Raw genomic sequence first — 18061 nt, 5'->3', positions numbered from 1 at the left:
GCTGTGGGTGCACTGCTAATCAGCTGGGCAACATTTGAATCTCTCCTGAGCAGCCACACAAATGCACAGCTAACAGAGGACACTGGTCTCATTCTAACCCCATTATATTACAGAATTAGTAAAGAGCACAAATATCATTGGCTTCTGCTAGTTAGGGTTTATAAAAATGCATACTGTCTAATGTCACATTTTAATTTCATTATAACTTTTAAAAACAGTTATCGTTCAAGCTGATTATTATTATTACTATTATTATTATAGTAAAATTTTGTCTCTTGCCAAGGTTGCTTTCTTCCAGAAGTATGAGCAAAAAAATGGTTCAATTTTGAGAAAGAGCAAAACAGTTTTCCCCATTATAAAAAAATCTTTCTAATTTTTTTTAACAGATTACAGCTTTCTCAGCCTCCTCTTAAACACAGTACAACAGTAGTTACTTTCCAAACACATCACGTCCCTAGGGTTTGGCTTTATTATAAAAAACAAAAATAGTTTTCTGCCAAAGTTAAGCTGTACTTAAAGTCTTCCCATGGAACTGTTTAGTCCATACCCTAGAGCTTCTCTCCCTTTAAAGAACCACTTTCTCTCCTCCTAGTACGTCTAAAAGAGTTAATGAGTTAGGGTATGTCTACACTAGCTCGTTAGTTCGAGCTAGGTAGGCAAATGAGGGCAACTGGATTTGCAAATGAAGCCCGGAATTTAAATATCCTGGACTTCATTTGCATGTTCCCAGGCGCCGCCATTTTTAAATCCACCGTAGTCCGAACTCCGTGCCCGCGTGTAGTTCCATGAGGAGTAACGGTAATTCGAATTAGGAGCTCTAATTCGAACTACCTACTGCGTGTTGCATGTAGCCGCAGGCACGGAGTTTGGACTAAGGGGATTTTAAAATGGTGGTGCCTGGGAACATGCAAATGAAGCCCGGGATATTTAAATCCCGGGCTTCATTTGCAACTCTGGTTGCCCTCATTTGCCTACCTAGCTCGAACTAATGAGCTAGTGTAGACATTCCCTTACTGGAGAGTTGTCGTACCCTACCTAACCCTCTCCCAACAGGATTAACACTAGCTAAAAGAGGTTACGGCTACACTGTGGGGGGGGGGGAGAGGTTTCAGAGGACGTATGCAAATAGCGCTCATATTTGCATACCTTCTTCCATTTTTTTTCACCAGAAGAGGCATTTTCACCATTTGGCCCCATCTACACAGGGCCAAGTGTCGGAAAACCCTCCTCTTTTGAAAGCCCCCTTCTTCCTCATAAAATATGGTTTACAGGGACTTTCAAAAGAGGGGTTTTTTTTCCGACATTTGGCCCTGTGTTCACAGGGCCAAATGGCAGAAAAGCCTCTTCCAGGAAAAAAAATGGAAGCAGGTATGCAAATGCGAGCACTATTTGCATACCTCTTCTGAACCCCCCCTCCCCCCCACACACAGTGTCGCCATACCCTGACTGGTGTATTTCAGGCAAGGCAGGTACTACTAACATGTTACACAGAGTAAGTCTACACTGAGAAGGTTTGACAACAAAAGTGTTGTCAACATGCAAAAGTGAAAACCACCCAAACTGGTTTTTCTGCCTCCTATTGTCGACATTTCATGGTGACTCTGCTAGCTCCCCTGATAGAGCAAAGCAATGTGGGTAAGTATCCCACAATGCAATGTTGTGAGAAGGCAGAGCTAATCCTGCACTTCTTGGGGATTCCCTCTGAGTTCTCCCCAGCATCCTAAGCTGCCAGGAGCAGCATCAGGAGAAGCTCTGTGAGCTCTCCATGCTGAGGTATGTCAAAGCAGGACAGCAGTGTCTCCAGCCTTCCCCTTGCAACAGCAATCTACCTGCTGCTATGTTTCTAACAGGGCAGAATGGGAGCATTCCAATGATTTGTTCTTTCTCAAATGGAGCTGCTCACTCAGCTGTCAGGTACTTCCCAGAGTTTTAAAGGGGGAGGAGCACATTCATGCAGGGTAGCAAAGATCACAAAACACTGAGCACAGTCATTAGGGCAGGCTTTGTGGGACACTGGCTAAAGCTAGTTCTCGCCACAAAACAAACAACAGAGTCCACACTGGCTCTTTGTCAACAATAAAGAGAGGGGAAAAGACAAAAGTCTCTCTCAAAGTTGGAAGGTTTTTTTCACCAGAACTGGATGTTTTTCCCTGACAAAAGTTGCATTGCGGTTTTTGGCACCAAAACATAGCAGTGTAGAAAAGGCCACAGTTTCACAGCCAAAATTCCCTATTGACAAATAATTAACATTTAATAAAGCATAAATCAGTCCTGTCCCAATCAGATTGGATTAAAGAAATCAGGAGATTTTGTTTAATAAGTTGTATGTTACTATAATTGTTCTGGTAAGGACTTTAGGATTTATGTTTTTCAAGCATTTCTCCATAACCTTGACAGTCTGAAAACTTTAGAAGCTTATTTTTTAAAAATAAAAGCTAAGATTCTCAAATAATCACATGACTCCAAGTGTTGTGGATTTAACAAAATCACCAGTTGTTTTCAGACTTGTGATAAGAGTCATGAGAGCTGATTGAAATGGATGGAGATCGAAACATGATATAGGAATACCTCTGAATGTACCAGGCAAAAATGGTTTTGATATGACCAAATTATGATGCTCTGAATATGCCAAGAATATATAACATATTTTCACAAAACATGAATTGTGCAGCTAAGGAACAGTAAAGGAATGTGAAGTAGTTAGATAGTGCTACTACCCACACTGTAAGCTGTGAAGTGCCTTAGGAACTGCAGGGATTGGGAAGACAAAGGTCCAAATTATCATATAGGCTGCTAATTGTAGGTGCTCCCGCTTCTGACTACCTAGGCCTCATTTTCAGATGTGCTAAGTAATTCCAGTTCCCATTCACTGCAGTTGGAGTTGTGGGTACTCAGCACCTTACAAATCAGGTCCCAGTCTCTGAGGACGCATCTACACTGCACCGTTATTTTGAGATAACAATGTGAGTGTCTACACAGCCATTCCATTTCAAAATTATTTTGAAATAACAGACGAGTTATTCCCAAATCTATAAACCTCGCTGTACGAGGAATAACGCCTATTCCGAAATAGTTATTTCCAAATAAGGCGTGTGTAGACACTCCACTGCTGCTATTTCGAAATAGCCCCTCACTAGGGCCATTCTAAGTTATTCCTCCCCAGCGCCTCAATCGAAATAACACATCTATATTAGGAAAGCCTGCCTTGGACTAATTTTGAGGCTTCCCTGCAGTGTAGATGTGCTACTTCAAAATAAGCTATTTTGGAATAACTATTCCAGAATAGCTTCTTTTGAAATAAGCATGCTGTGTAGACATACCCTAAAAGTGGGAACTCAGAGGTTGTGCCACCCAAAGCCTCCCATTAAAGTTTTGGCCAGGAGCCCAGCTTTCAGACAAGTCAAGTCAGTGGGACCAGTGAGTAATGAGCCTCTCTGAAAATTAAGTCACATATGTCTCAACTGGGTACATTCAGGGGAGCTAACAGATCTGCCAAACACCTGGGCAAGACAGGTGGAGGGCTCGGGCTCCATGTTCACAAAAAGCGTGGGACCTCAGTGGGAAGGGACAGGACAGCAGTGCCCAGAGCACACTGCCCTCCCTCCCCCAGACAGCTCTTAGTGCTGCCCGGAGCATGCCACGCAGGGCTGCATTGAAGATTTAAAGGGCCCATGGCTCCAGCCCCCACCACTGCCGCAGTAGGAGGGACAGTGGCCAAAAGCCATGTGCCCTTTTGAATTGCTGGGCCCCAGGGTAACTGCCCTCTTCACCTTGCTCCCCCATCAGCAGTCGAAGATTAGGAATTACCCAAGATTAGGGACACTTTTAAAAAATACAGTACAAATCATTAGGCACCTAACCTGCTCAGATCTTTTTGAAAGTCCCATTAAGGTGCTTAGTCTTCATCTTCAGGTATCTCTATCTGGTTCATAGCTACTTGTGCAGGTGATGGGGTCCTTTGCTGAGCACTTCTTGAGAAGCATAGGACAGAGACTCCCTCCTATAGACACCTCAAAACCAACTGAATAGTGTGGTCTCATGGTATCTAATGCTAGCTTTCCACTCTGTGGTATTTACAACAGACCACAACATTTCTGGAGCCTGATACACTGAAACTCCTTTTTATGTTTTCTTCTTTATTCCCCTTTATCCTTTTCTTTTAAAGAGACTTAACATAATTCTTTTGTATGAAGTTTCCTAAGAGAAGTAATGGTGACAGTCAAGATTGAGGAAATTATAAAATGAATGTTGCGCACATTATATTAATTCCTCTATCAGACTGGAAATGTATAAGGAGCAGATTTAATTGAATTATCACATAATATTTTTCAAATAAAAACTCATATTATTCAAATTCCTCCAATAAGCTCACCCTGTGTTAGCTAAGAAAAAAAAATTAAAAATAAAAGGCTCAAACCTCAGCACAAAGAAGTGAATAAACTGAAGAGAGTTTACAGGAGAGCAACAAAAATAGGTTTAGAAGAAAAACACAAGGAAAGATTAAAAGAATTGAGGATCTGAAGAATGTGTGGCATGGGGCTCTGGCCAATTGTCCTGCTTGCTACCCCTTTATGTTGAACCATAATCATGGACTGGACCCTGTTGCACTAGATACTTCACCCAAAAATGCTTCCTATCCTAAAGAATCTGTAGTGTAGTTATGTGCCTATGTGACTGATATTACCATAGTACATGAGCCCCTCACTGTTTTTAGTGGATTTATCTTCACAAAATTCCTGTGAGGTAGGGAAGTGCTATGTCCCCATTTTACAGAGGCTCACAACTATTAAAATTGCCCAAGGTCACATGTGCAGGCTGTGACAGAACAGAGAATTGAAACCAGGTGTCCCAAGTTTCAAGCATGTACACTTACCCCATGATAGCTTAATAGTTTTGTGCTTCAGGATATTAGGAAATTCTTAATCAAGAGGAGAGGGGCTGTTAGTATGTTAAGTTAGCCATTAACTTGTCTTTTATCTTTTATTTCTTTTGAAACCAATCCTGGCTTTTATGCATCATTACTTTAAAACACTTAAAATCTGTATTTCCATAGTTAATACACCACTTATTATTTTATCTTGACCAGTATGTGGATTAAGTTGTGGAGGAAACTCCATTTGGGATAATAAGATGGTTGCATAACATTTTCCTTTGATAAATTACGGACTTTCTATGAGCCCGTTCTGTTCAGAAGGGTGTTGAGCAGTGCAAGATGCACATTTCTGGGGAGGGGAACAAGGCTGGGACTAGGAATTTGCAGATGTTGTCCTGTATGTAATTCATTAGCGATTGGTTTAAGCATCTATGTAGCATACCAATTTTGCATTCTGAAGGCTGTAGGAACAGGCCAGTAGCGGATGTTCTGACAGCAAAATAGTGGAAGACGCCCCACACTACAGAATTAAGGGGACACAGCCATGCAGTAGTACAGATTGTACTCTGGGTAATGTCAAAGTAGGTGCAAGACCATAATGAAATAATAGTCATCAGTGGGGGAACTTATCTAGTGAGGTCCCAAACTGGTCAGTACTGGGTTGAAATGAAAATGAAATTCAATAGAGATAAGTGCAAAATCCTACATTTAGGAGGAAAAAATCAATTTTATAACTACAAAATGGGGAATACCTGGGGAGGTGGTAGTACTGCAGAAAAAGGATCTAGGAGAAGTAATGGGTCACAGATTGGATATAAGTGAACAATGTGATGCAGCAGTGAAAATGGGTGTACCAACAAGAGTGCTGTATGTAAGACACCAGAGGTTACGGTCTTGCTCGACTTGTCACTGGTGAAGCCACAGTTGTCCAGTTCTGGGTAACACAATTTATGAAATGTGGACAAATTGGAAAGATTCTAAAGAAGAGCAAAAAAAAAAAGGATAAAAGAGGTTTAGAAAACTTGATCCATGAGGAAAGGTGTAAAAAAACAGGCACATTTACTCTTGAAGGGTGTGTCTACATAGCAAAATTATTTTGGAATAATGGCCATTATTCCAAAATAATTATGTGAGCATCTACACAGCAATTCAGTTATTTCAAAATAATTTCGAAATAACAGACATCTTATTCTGACTTCAGTAAACCTCATTCTACAAAGAATAACGCCTATTCCAAAATAGCTATTTTGAAATAAGGCATGTGTAGACGCTCCACTTCTGCTATTTTGAAATAGCCCCTCACCAGGGCTATTCTAAGTTATTCCTCGTGGGGTTCTAAATCGAGATAGCATGTCTACATGAGGGAAGCCTGCCTCGGACTAATTTTGAGGCTTCCCTGAAAAGTAGACATGCTATTTCAAAATAAGTTATTTTGGAATAACTATTCTGGAATAGCTTATTCTGAAATAACTGTGCTGTGTAGAGGTAGCTGAAAAAAGATTGGGGAAGAACATGATAACAGTCTTGAAATATGTTAAGGGCTCTTACAAAGTAGATGATGATCAATTGTTTGCCATATCCACTGAAGGCAGGACAAGTAGCAACAGGCTTAATTTGTAGCAAGGTAGATTTTGGTTAGACATGGGGTTCCCAAACTTTTTGACACGGGGACCAGTAAATCCATTCACGAGCTTTTGGAGGACCTGTAAAATTCATTTGCATATTTGCATATTCAATAAGCAAATGATGAATATTCATATAAGTTGTTTCTGGTCCTCCCAAAGCCCCCAGTGCCAGCGTTAGCAAAGCTTTTGATACAGTCACCCACAATATTCTTGCCAGCAAGTTAAGGGAATATGGATTGGATAAATGGACTGTAAGATGGATAGAAAACTGGCTAGATCAGGGTTTCCCAAAATTTTTAATTTAGTTGGAACCCGGGTTTGTTTAGTACTGTTGTTTTCAGCCCAAAAATATAAACGCATATAAAAAAAAATAATGAAAAATGAATAAATTTTCAATGTTTCACCCAGCTGCATCCTCTACTCAGCCTGGGTCAGGGCTTGGGGGACCCGGTGCCACATGAGCACTTCAGGAGGTGAGAGCAGGAGCAGACTGGGGATAGGGTATCTGGCTAAGAGGGAGGGTGCAAGGAAGGGTAGGGTTGCCAGGTGTCTGGTTTTGTACTAGACATTCCGGTATTTGAAGGTTTTGTCTGGGAAAGAAATTGAGAAATTACCAGACATATAAAATGCCTGGTATTTTCTAATTAGGTAAGTTTTATTATAATTAATAAAATTAATTAATTAGTCCTTAGCTGCCTGGCTGGTAGACGTGCTCACGCTGTCTGTGTCTACCTACCAGGCAGTTTGCAACTACTCCAGGGAGGGTAATTGGGAGGGGGAAGGGGGAAAAATGGAATCCCTGGCCAGACTCACTCATCTGCCACGGTCTGCAGGATCTGCATGTGCCCAGGTTAGTCCCGCTCACCGCCTTTCTCTTCCCGATCTCCCCAGTCCAGCCCTGCTGCCCCCATCCAGCTCTGCTTCCAGTGGCTGGTTCCCCCCAGCCACCCACCTATCTCCCCCAATCACCCCCCGGCCCCACCAGCTCCACAGCCCCCGTCCAGCCCTGCTTCCGGCAGCTGATTCTCCCGTCCTCCTCCTCCTGATCTCCCCCGGCTAGCTCTCCCTCCCCCCGTGCAGCCCTGGTTCCGCCGCCTGCCCTCTCCGATCTCCGCAGCCAGACAGCCCTGCTTCCGCCGCCCGCCTGCCCAGATCTCTGCTGGACAGCCCCGCTGCCCCCAGCCCTGCTTTGGCCGCCCGCCCGCCCACCCGCCCCACTCTTCTCCCCTCCCGGCAGCCATGCTGAGGCCCGGTATTTTTTTCCCGTGGCCCGGTACCGAGCCGTGGCCCATAGTTTGGGAAACGCTGGGTTAGACATTAAGGAAAACTTTTTATCCAGAAAGGAAGTTAGACTTTTAAATAGGCTTCTAAGGAGGTTGTAGACTCTCAAACATCAGCTGTTTTTAAGATTAGATAGGGCAACTTGTCAGGGATGGTCTTGGTAATAGTAATAGGGGTCTTGACTTGAAAACCTCTTGAAGGTCTGGAAGGAACCTCAGATCTATGATTTTATGCAGGAGTTAGATGAGATAAGCACTATGGTTTCTGGCCTGAGACCCTATTATTATCTGGGAGTTCATTTAGTCTCTACTTTGGCTCTTCCAAAGTCCTAGAAAAGAATTAGATGCACTAAAGGGAACAACCATATTCCACTTGAGATTTCCTAAGGCTCTGAGGAAAGATGTTCAGATTTTGGAAGTGCATGTAGTATATCTGCGGATTGAGGAAGGATCTGGTAATGCTTGGCAGTACAGCCATGATGGGCCAGGCACCAAAGATTACAAAATGTGGAGGAGGGGAAAGTTTGATGGCAGGCCAAAAGAGCCACCATCCGCCCCCAAAAGAGCACAGTGAGGACATACACCAATGTTTCACATGTCCACATTCAAGTCAGCACTTTCGGCAACCAAAACAATACACTACAGGGAAAAGGACGGGGAGAGAGACAGCAAAAGAGAGAGAGCGAGAGCAAGATTAGTTTGGGATGTCAGAGAAAGTAAAAACAGACATACATATACTTTTCCTATCCTCTTTCACACAGGTGAGAGGAAAAACAAATCTCCCTAAAGGAAAACAAAAGTCCCTTTTTTGTTCTGCTACAGTGCCCCAGGGAAGGGCCTCTAGTACACAGGCTTGCTTTTACAAATGCTTCCCTTTCCTTACATGGTTCTTTTAATACAAAAAAAATTCCACATTCCTCATTTGTTTAGCCTGAAATCCCCTGCATATTCCCACAAACTACTTCCTTTTCTCTCTTTTTAGCAAAACTCCCTCTCTTTTTAATGAAGAGAAGTTCAGAGAGTTTTTCCCATGAATAGATGGCAGGCACCTGGGAGTTATGAATTTTAAAGTGATCATTTTCTTTCAGCCATTCTGGACAATGGGGATCTCCTTTTGACTCACTTTCACAGCTTTGAGAGGCTCTCAGATCAGCCACATTCCAATCAGATTGGAGTCAGATCAGAGCTGTGCTGGACTGCGTCAAGGTCTCTCACAGAAAGACAAGGAGCAGATGGCCAACACTGAGCTCTCCTCCCCTTTTCAAAGTGCAATGGAAGGCAATGTGGGAAAGCATTCCCCCAGCATTGCCTATTGATTTCTGAATAGGACCACCACATGCCACCAGCCTGTAGGTATGAACCTCTGTTAACAGATGGTGAGATCATTATGAGCAATTAATTCCTTTAATGTATCAGTGGGAACATGTTGGAAAGGATGATGCAAGCACAGAATGAATAGTGAACTTCTTGCTGCTGGGGGAGAGAAGCAGCTACCTCGTGAAGGTTAGGAATATTCTTTCAGGAGCTTGTGTAACACACTGAGAACCAGAGATAGCTGTTCGGTCCACAGAAATGAAGCATGTATTTTATTAACTAATCATCCTGTTATGTGATTAACAGATTTCTTTCCAGATCATTCTTAGACACAAACAACTCAAAACAACAGGGGGGAAAAATCTAAGACTTTATACATGTGATAGGGAACATAGGAAGTTAGGACCAACAATTATGAAGGAACAAGGCTATAAATGTTTTATTACACATAATTTCACTTATGATGGTTATGAATTAACATAAAAAATTATTTTAAACACTATGTAACTCCACTATATATATAGAATATGCATGCTAACTCTTAGCACTAAAAATATATGCATGGAAAATAAACCTTTCACTGTCTTGTCTGAAAGTTAAAAAAAACTTTTGATTGCATAAATTAAAGAAACTATCTACATGCAGAAAAAAACTACACAAACTAGTTATAAACAAAAATTCTGTCTTTATACAACAAACTGTGGTTTGATTACACTGAAATCCACATTGTTCGTCTCTTTAAAGACTGGGACATTTTAAATTTTTCCTCCTTTTTAATGTGTAAAAGAATTATTTAGACACAGAGGGTGCAACGTAGATGGCTAGTTAATTTTTGTCTTTAAGATGATAGGAAAATGAACAGGAAATATAGGCAACTTATTCATATTTAAATTACACTTTTTACTTGTAATTAAGACACTCAAGTAGTGTCTCTGTTCATGAAATTTACATAAATGTACAATAGCTTGCCTAAGTGAACAGCAAATGGTAGTTAACCTTGAAGTGTATTATCTTAATTGAATAAAAGTGGCTATCGTTCAATATATTAAAACAGAGAGATAATATATCTTTACACTACTAAAACTATTTTATTTAAAAAATCTCCTTTTGAATGTCAAGATAGTCCACTGTTGCTTTTTCCTCTAGGTTTTTATTTATGCGGTAAGAGTAGTCCTTTAAAAAAATCATAGAACCATAGTGATGCATACATGTTTGCTGCTTTCTCCATATTTTTTGCAGTTAGTGTCAGTCTCACATTCTGGAAAGCATTGATAAGAATATCAGAATATTGAATCAAAATGTATAACTTGCTTGTTTGAGTTATTCCCTCCCCTTCTTCCTCCATCCTTACCGGACTTCTGTCGCTCCCTTCTCCCACTGTGTACCAGCTGAGAATCCCATTGCACAGCAAGTAATCTAGGTGGGAGAATATAGATTTTTGCATAGGTTAAATAGGAAAGCCACATTCCACCACTTTCGCATTTAAATCAGATTTACATGGGGTGTAAATCCCCTCAGAATAGACCCATTCACAAAGAGCTCAGAATGTTCCCCTTTACAATGTTGATTACATTAAATCAGTAACAATCATGTTTTGGTAATTATATAGTTAAGGCAGGAGAATTGTGCAGCATATTTATATTTGCATGAAATAAGTTAATGAGGAGCCACCTGTGCCTTGTATCAGTTTACAAGAGAAAACAGGAAAACCCAGGTGTTCCAACAATATATCTGTAGGTTTTGTACATTAATTTGCAAACATTGAAACTAACATATTGTAGCTGAATGCAGCAACGCACACTTTAAAAGGACAATATTTTGGATTTTGTTTGGGGGGGGTTAAAACCACAAAAGACTATAAGTCCCTTGGCTATCAAAAACAGTTGTAATTCGAGCTTCTCTCATTCTCACAATGTTCACCATTGTACCTTATGCCATATACATTGTACATGCTCCGCTCTAGCCCATACGGGTAGACAAGACGCATTCACACTGTGAATTACCATTTTTTCCCAGCATCTAGTGCTAGTCAAAGACTGCACAATAATAAACTAGCAGTTCCTTTGTCTGTTAAAACATTGTTCTTCATTACTACATAAAAAGCAAATGGCCTTTGTACACACGAAGAGTGGCACACAACTGCTCTGGAAGTAAGGGAAGGAATTTGTATCACAAGCTGACCACCTCATAGATACAGATGCCAGTCATCAATCTTTTTCCTCAGTAGCCCACCAATCTATGCCTTGGAAAAGAGTTCAGGCTTGCATATGTTGGTTATGAGAGTTAATGAAATAAGGGATTAGAAGGACTGCTTGCTTTCATGTCCCAGGGGAACACCCCAAAAGGTCTTAAAATCACTTCATCTGATTCCTTACTGATAACTGGGTAAAATGAGGCAAATCACACCAATTTAGTAAGTATAGTTATTCTAGCAATGTATCATACAAATGTATCATAAATTACCATTGCTTGGCTGTTTTTTATTGCAAAATAAATATAATTCCTTACCTGTTCTATTTAAGTTCTTATATCATGCAATCACTGTAGTACCAAAGCAGACAAGTTATGGACATATCAATCCCTGCAGAAGCAACTCTGGATTCCTCGCAAATTTTTTTTCACATGAATTGTTCTGTTTGAGAACCGAGTTTGTTCTCCTGTAGAACAGCCAGCAACACTGAAAAAACACATATTTTGGAGATCTGTAGAATCAGAAGGCCTCTACTTAGGGCCTTTTGCCTCTGCACTAGCTCTTAACTCCTTTTTGCACCCCTTCTGGGTCCTTGACAGCCTGGCTCTTGCAATATTTGTATTTACAGGGCCCTACCTTGCAAGCCTTGTAATGCCCCTAATAAGTGAGGGTATGTCTACACTACCCCGCTAGTTGGAACTAGCGGGGTAATGTAGGCATACCGCACTTGCAAATGAAGCCCGGGATTTGAATTTCCCAGGCTTCATTTGCATAAGCTGGCCGGCGCCATTTTTAAATGCCGGCTTGTTCGAACCCCGTGCCGCGCGGCTACACGCGGCACGGGCTAGATCAGGCATGTCCAAAGTCCGGCCCGCGGGCCAATTGCGGCCCGTGTTCCAGTTTAATACAGCCCCCCGGGTAATTTGGCAATATCTATCTTTTATGGCCCCCAACGAATCCATATGTATTGAGATGAATACATTGTAAAATCTCAGTTAATGTCAGTTGGTCTAAATCAGTTATAAATATATTTGGACACAACATGTATACTTGGTGTTTTGTTCCTGTTCATATTTTTTGAACTTAAAAGTTGACAGACAACCTTTATTACCAATAATATGTAATGTACTTTACAATGTTCCTGACATATATTTCAGCTTCCTGGATTTTTTTTTTCATCTGGCCTTCAGATATGAAAGGCAGAGTGATTTAACACCTGTTTAGATTTGTCCTCCATGTGACGAAATGAAAAGTATGCCGTTTGCAATAAACTTTGCATAAAATAGTTAATTTGCATTTAATTTTAATGGTTCAAAGAATGTCAGGCAAAATGGTTGGCCCTCACACATGTTCACTTCATCAAATCTGGCCCTCTTTGAAAAAAGTTTGGACACCCCTGAGCTAGATAGTTCAAACTAGCAAGCCATTCCGAACTATCTGTACGCCTCGTGGAACGAGGCGTACAGATAGTTCGGAATGGCTTGCTAGTTCGAACTATCTAGCCCGTGCCGCGTGTAGCCGCGCGGCATGGGGTTCGAACAAGCTGGCATTTAAAAATGGCGCCGGCCGGCTTATGCAAATGAAGCCCGGGAAATTCAAATCCCGGGCTTCATTTGCAAGTGCGGTATGCCTACATTACCACCCTAGTTCGAACTAGGGTGGTAGTGTAGACATACCCTGAGGTGTTAGGGCAGACATCTTACCCTAGGGTAGCCCCTTGTGTCAAGGCTAATATGCCTCCTCACAGCCTAGTGTAGAACTGTGTGTACACCTCTACTTCAGTTTCCCCTAATAGCTTTTCAGTGAGATCAAGGCATTTTTTATATAGTTAACAATGCCCCCTTCTACCAAAATCCTTCTACCCAATGTCCTAGTTTGAGGGTGGAACAAGGGAAGGCAGAAGTTAAGTTTAGTCCATTCTCTCCATTTGAGTCTATCCATCTCCTTCTCCTCCATCCAGATGCCTTACCGGTGAGGTGCTCTTGACATGGGGACTGCCTTCTCACTGTCACTGGGAGAGGGGAGTGGTTCTGTCTTTAGAGTTCAGGATTCCTGCAAAGATCAAACCACTGCAACTCTTCTCCATAGAATATAGTTCCTCTGGGATCAGGCATGCCTGCTACCATCTGGTAATGTCCTTCCAAGGCTCCCTAGGGTTTGAAACTCATAGCTCCTCCTTTTCAGTATCTCCTTCTTGGAGCAGCCTCTATACCTCTCCTTTACTGTTGAGCTCCTCCTCCAGCTTTCCTGAGAAGTCCCTTCCCTCAGGAGCCTCCTGTCTTCCGGGACCACCAATTGAGATCCCATAACTCTCTATAAGGCCCACTTATTCCTTGGCCTTGATACGAGACCTCTCTGCAGAGATGGGAATTAACTTTTGAATGACATATGCCACAATTTTCAATGTATAGTGCTCTAGAACAAGTTCATTTCTGATCTTTTGGTGATTCAGAATGCTCAGCTAATAAGACATAAGAGCCAAGATTTTTCATTGATGGGCTGCTGCTGTATAAGAGGCAGCAGCACAGGGCAATAGGCAGACAGTCTGTAAGGAGAGCAGGTTTTTAAACTGGCTCCTCTTGCAGACCAGCTCTCGCCTTGCACCTGTGCTGCTGCCTCAGATACAGCAGCAGCCCCTGTCTGGGGGGTGGAGGTGGGTCCTGAGCTTCCAAACCCAGCACTAGCTGGAACTGAGTCAGTTCAAGAGCACATTGGCTGCAGGCTCTGCCCCCAGGGACTACAGAATAGTTGAATAACTGATAAGAATCCATGAGGTCAATCAGCTATTCAGTTAACTGATATTTAACATCCCTAGTAAGTACCATGCCTAATCTCTAGTCCTACCAGCAATATCCAGCTCTCAGCTCAATATTCTGAAGAATTTTGCCCTACTGAAAGTTTACCAGGTGGCAGAAGACACAGAAATACTTGGTATCAACCCAAAGCAAGTCCTCATGTCCAAACTTAAGATCTGAGTTTTCAATTCAAACTACTATAATGGACCAAATCCAAACTCAAATTCTAGGAAAGCTAAGATACACACCTCAATGACTAATGCTCAAGGTCAGGAATGCATGCATGTAGATTTTTGAAGCTGTTCATTATAAAGCTACAAAGTTCAGAGGTGGCTTTTGGATGCAGTGTTTTGGTTTGATACACAAGTTAAATATGGAATAGAAATCTCCCTCTTTCAGACTGCACATGAACAAAGGGTCTATGGAAAGAAAGAATGCTGAGTAAACTCGTCCTCTGTTGCTTACATGGTTCACTTCTACTCATTGCTCCACCAATGTTGCCTACAAAAAGACCTGCACAGTAGCTTTAACAAGCAAATTCAACCTCCCAATCATTGTCCATTACATCCAGCGCCAATCCAAACCAGGGAGAGTGAAGTAGTTATAACAGAAGAGTGGATGAGAACAAATGAAATTCCCTTTGTAAAAACCAAACAGAAAATCCAAATCATTAAGAGGATGATTTCTCTTCCGAGAATCTGTTTAAAGGGATACAATCAACTTGATTTTTAGATTATTTTTGCTTTAAGGTGTCAGAACCTACTAATTAAAAACAGTGTGTTACCATTTCATCTGCATACCAGGACTATGGAGCATGCACCTACTCGCACCTGATTTCCAAAAGGCGCATCTGAACAAAGCAACAGTAGAACAACAGCACATTGAGAAGGAAAAAGCATGCATTTGTCTAGAAGGCCTGCAGCTGTTAAGTTACCATTTTTCCAGGGTTGGCAGAACAACAGGAAGAGCCTGTGAACATGGGGTTTGGTCTTGACCTTTGAGTACCTACCTTCTGATCATGGTTGGACACTTTGCAGAAGGAAGGAAAGAATGGAAAGAGAAATTCAAATCACAGCCTGCAAGTAATATGTCATCTTTCAGCAAATTAATAGCAGCAGTAACAATTCCAAAATAAATCACTTTCTGTCTCATATCCTGCCCAGATGCAAATGACAACAAAACTTCCTCTCACCTTTATGCAGCATACATGAACGGTTTTCTTCTAAGCTACTTCCCTTTAGATTCTGTGAAGACATTCATTTCATTTTCAACATAAACAGCTATGACTATCCACTGGTGTGCTCTGAACACTCAGTTTCTATGCCAATGTCTATCTTTCTATGTATATGCCTGTGCTTCTCTTGTGAATGTACTAGTCCTTTTAATTTTTTTAATTAGAACCCTGCTCTGTTTACTAAAAACCAAAATATATGAGTACATTTCTCAATTAAACTAATTAGGGTAAAAAATGATAGTCTTGTTGGCATTGTTAAAGCCAATGACCCAGTCTATTAGTAATTAAAGTACATTGGAAGTTAACTTAATTTCAATCCCTCCAAAAAATGGAGAATACATATCAGAATGTCTTTTTTGCTCTAGAACTGCCATTGCTGATACAGTGTCAAAGCCAGGGATTGCTGGAGAAAGGCAGAGAACTCTGTGAGCTTATTCTTACCCATATTACAAAAGTAGATTCTTTTATATCCCCTGACAGACAATGAAAGTGTGAATTTGGGGAGTGGAATGTTCTTCTCACGTTCATGGAAGGATATCTATATAGGGTACGTCTAGACTATATGCCTCTGTCACCACAGGCATGTAGATAAGGCTACCAGATATAGGAAAATGAAGCGGCGATTTAAATAATCGCCGCTTCATTTAAATTTACATGGCTGCCGCGCTGAGCTGACAAACAGCTGATGAGCTGACTCAGCGCGATAGTCTGGACGCGCGGGTGTCGACATCAAAGGTATATGTCGACCACCCAGGTATGCCTCTTGGGATGAGGTAAATACCTTTGATGTCGCCACCCGCGCGTCCAGACTATCACGCTGAGCCGACAAACAGCTAATCAGCTGTTTGTCGGCTCAGCGCAGCAGCCATGTAAATTTAAATGAAGCGGCGATTATTTAAATCGCCGCTTCATTTTCCTATGCCTGGTAGCCTAATCTACATGCCTCTGGCGACAGAGGCATGTAGTCTAGACGTACCCAAAGTGCATACTGATATTAAATAACATCTTTATATTGAAATGCACAAGTATTGAAAGATTATTAACAAGCTCCTCTTCTTCACGAGCAGTGGTAACTTCAAACATGTTGCCTATCAAGACATGGGGTGAAATTGTAGCCCCACTGAAGTCGGTGGGAGTTTTGCTACTAACTTCAACTGGGCAAGGATTTCATCCTTGAAGTTTAGCTTCAGGCAGATGGATTTCTGAAGAAAGCTAAAGTTTTCAGCTTCCTAATAGCCTGCAATGCATTTAAATTCCACTGCAATTAAACTGATGGGAGACAAAACTGTAAAACCATTGATGTGAGAATGGCTAATGACTGCTGGTGCACTTGTACCAAGCATTGCTCTTATGTCTTTATAAGAAATAGTCTCTCTCTCTCTCTCTCTCTCTTTATATCACCTGGTCTGAACCAGTTATGCACATTCAGAATGAAGAAGCAAGATGAGCCAGGCACAAACCATGCAATGACTTTGTAGCTAACATCCTATTTGCTAGAGTTGAACCAATGGAAAATATCTCTCACAAAACTCTATGGCTACAGCTACATTGCAGCCTTTTTGCACAAGAACAGCTGTTCTTGCACAAAAACTTGCAGAGTGTCTACACTGCACGTGTGTTCTTGCACAAGTAAATTTACAGTAAAGCGTCAGAAAAGAGAGCTTCTTGCGCAAGAGTTATTCCTCTCCCCATGAGGAATAAGCCCTCTTGCACAAGAGCTCTTTGCTCAAGAAGGCAGTGTGGACGGGCAGTGTGGATGGCTAAAGTGGCCATCAGAGCTTTCTTGCACAAGAGAGCGTCCATACTGCCATGGACACTCTTGCACAAAAGCACATCTCTTGCGCAAAAACACATGGCAGTGTGGATGCGCTCTTGCGCAAGACCTTTTGTGCAAGAACTCTTGCGCAAAATAGTTCTTGTGCAAGAAGTCTGCAGTGTTGACGTAGCATACAGGTTTACTATTGCTTACCTGGCTGTGGTGTTCTTAAAATTAAACGTTGTGTAAAGCCTCAGCCCAGTACAGTATAATGTAAATGTAAGTTTCAGTATACTGTGAATGTAAGTTTTGTAACCTTTGGAGCTCTGTAACTTTCCATTTGTGAGAAAGAGGTCAGAAGGATTCTTGTGATTCAGCATGATCACACTGCTGCTCTTAGAAGTCACTAGAATATAGATTGTGTTATAAAGAAAATATGATGAATGATTAAGTTTGTACTAATAGAAGCTTTATATTGGAATAGATTGATACCTTTTGTATGGACAATTGTATCCCTTTTCCCATGTGCGAAATTATTGTGTAGTTCCTGGGGATGGAGGGTGAATGAGTTTGGAATGTGAGAGTTTGGAAAAGAGGCCATAAGACTCAACGGCATCAAGGTACCATAAATTGAGGCCCAAAACAAAGCAGACCAATGCAGGACATTATAGATAGCCCTGGACTGTTAAGGGCAAGCATCCCATTACAAACTAGACAGCCTTGAAATAATACTGGGAAAGAGGAACCAACATATTGATGTCAAAGTAAAGAATAACTCCCAAATAAACAGATGTTAAATAGAACGGTGATTGATTAAGAACTGACACAGCAAAATGTATAACTTGAATGGGAGAAAAGTCTTATAAAAGATGGGGGGTCTTGCGTGAATCTCCGGGTCTCGTCTTGTCAAGATTGGAGTGTCGGTCCGGACCGAGAGAAGACTCCGCTTCTCCTCTCGCAGTTAACTCGCCTGGCCAGTGAGTTAATGTAATC

At 41.6% G+C, this 18061-nt stretch overlaps 1 long non-coding RNA gene across 4 annotated transcripts in view; it reads right to left on the bottom strand.

Moving 5' to 3' along the window:
• The window catches only part of LOC149525317 (uncharacterized), a 156874-nt gene that overhangs the window by 76215 nt on the left and 62598 nt on the right, over positions 1-18061 (bottom strand). For 2 of the 4 annotated variants that reach the window (XR_016348621.1, XR_016348617.1), the window contains exons 3-4: positions 10444-10508; positions 9382-10350 (exon numbers count right to left, since the gene is read on the bottom strand). This is a non-coding gene — a long non-coding RNA (uncharacterized LOC149525317). Of the gene's footprint in view, positions 1-9381; positions 10351-10443; positions 10509-18061 lie in introns of those variants that run through there. The other 2 variants (XR_016348614.1, XR_016348615.1) reach the window with 1 other exon arrangement.

This window comes from Pelodiscus sinensis, chromosome 2 (assembly GCF_052426305.1).
Source record: "Pelodiscus sinensis isolate ZL-2025 chromosome 2, ASM5242630v1, whole genome shotgun sequence".
In the NCBI taxonomy this organism is placed as follows: Eukaryota; Metazoa; Chordata; order Testudines; family Trionychidae; genus Pelodiscus; species Pelodiscus sinensis.
The sequence above is the reverse complement of the archived record's forward strand: the minus strand, read 5'-3'. Positions and strand labels throughout refer to the sequence as shown.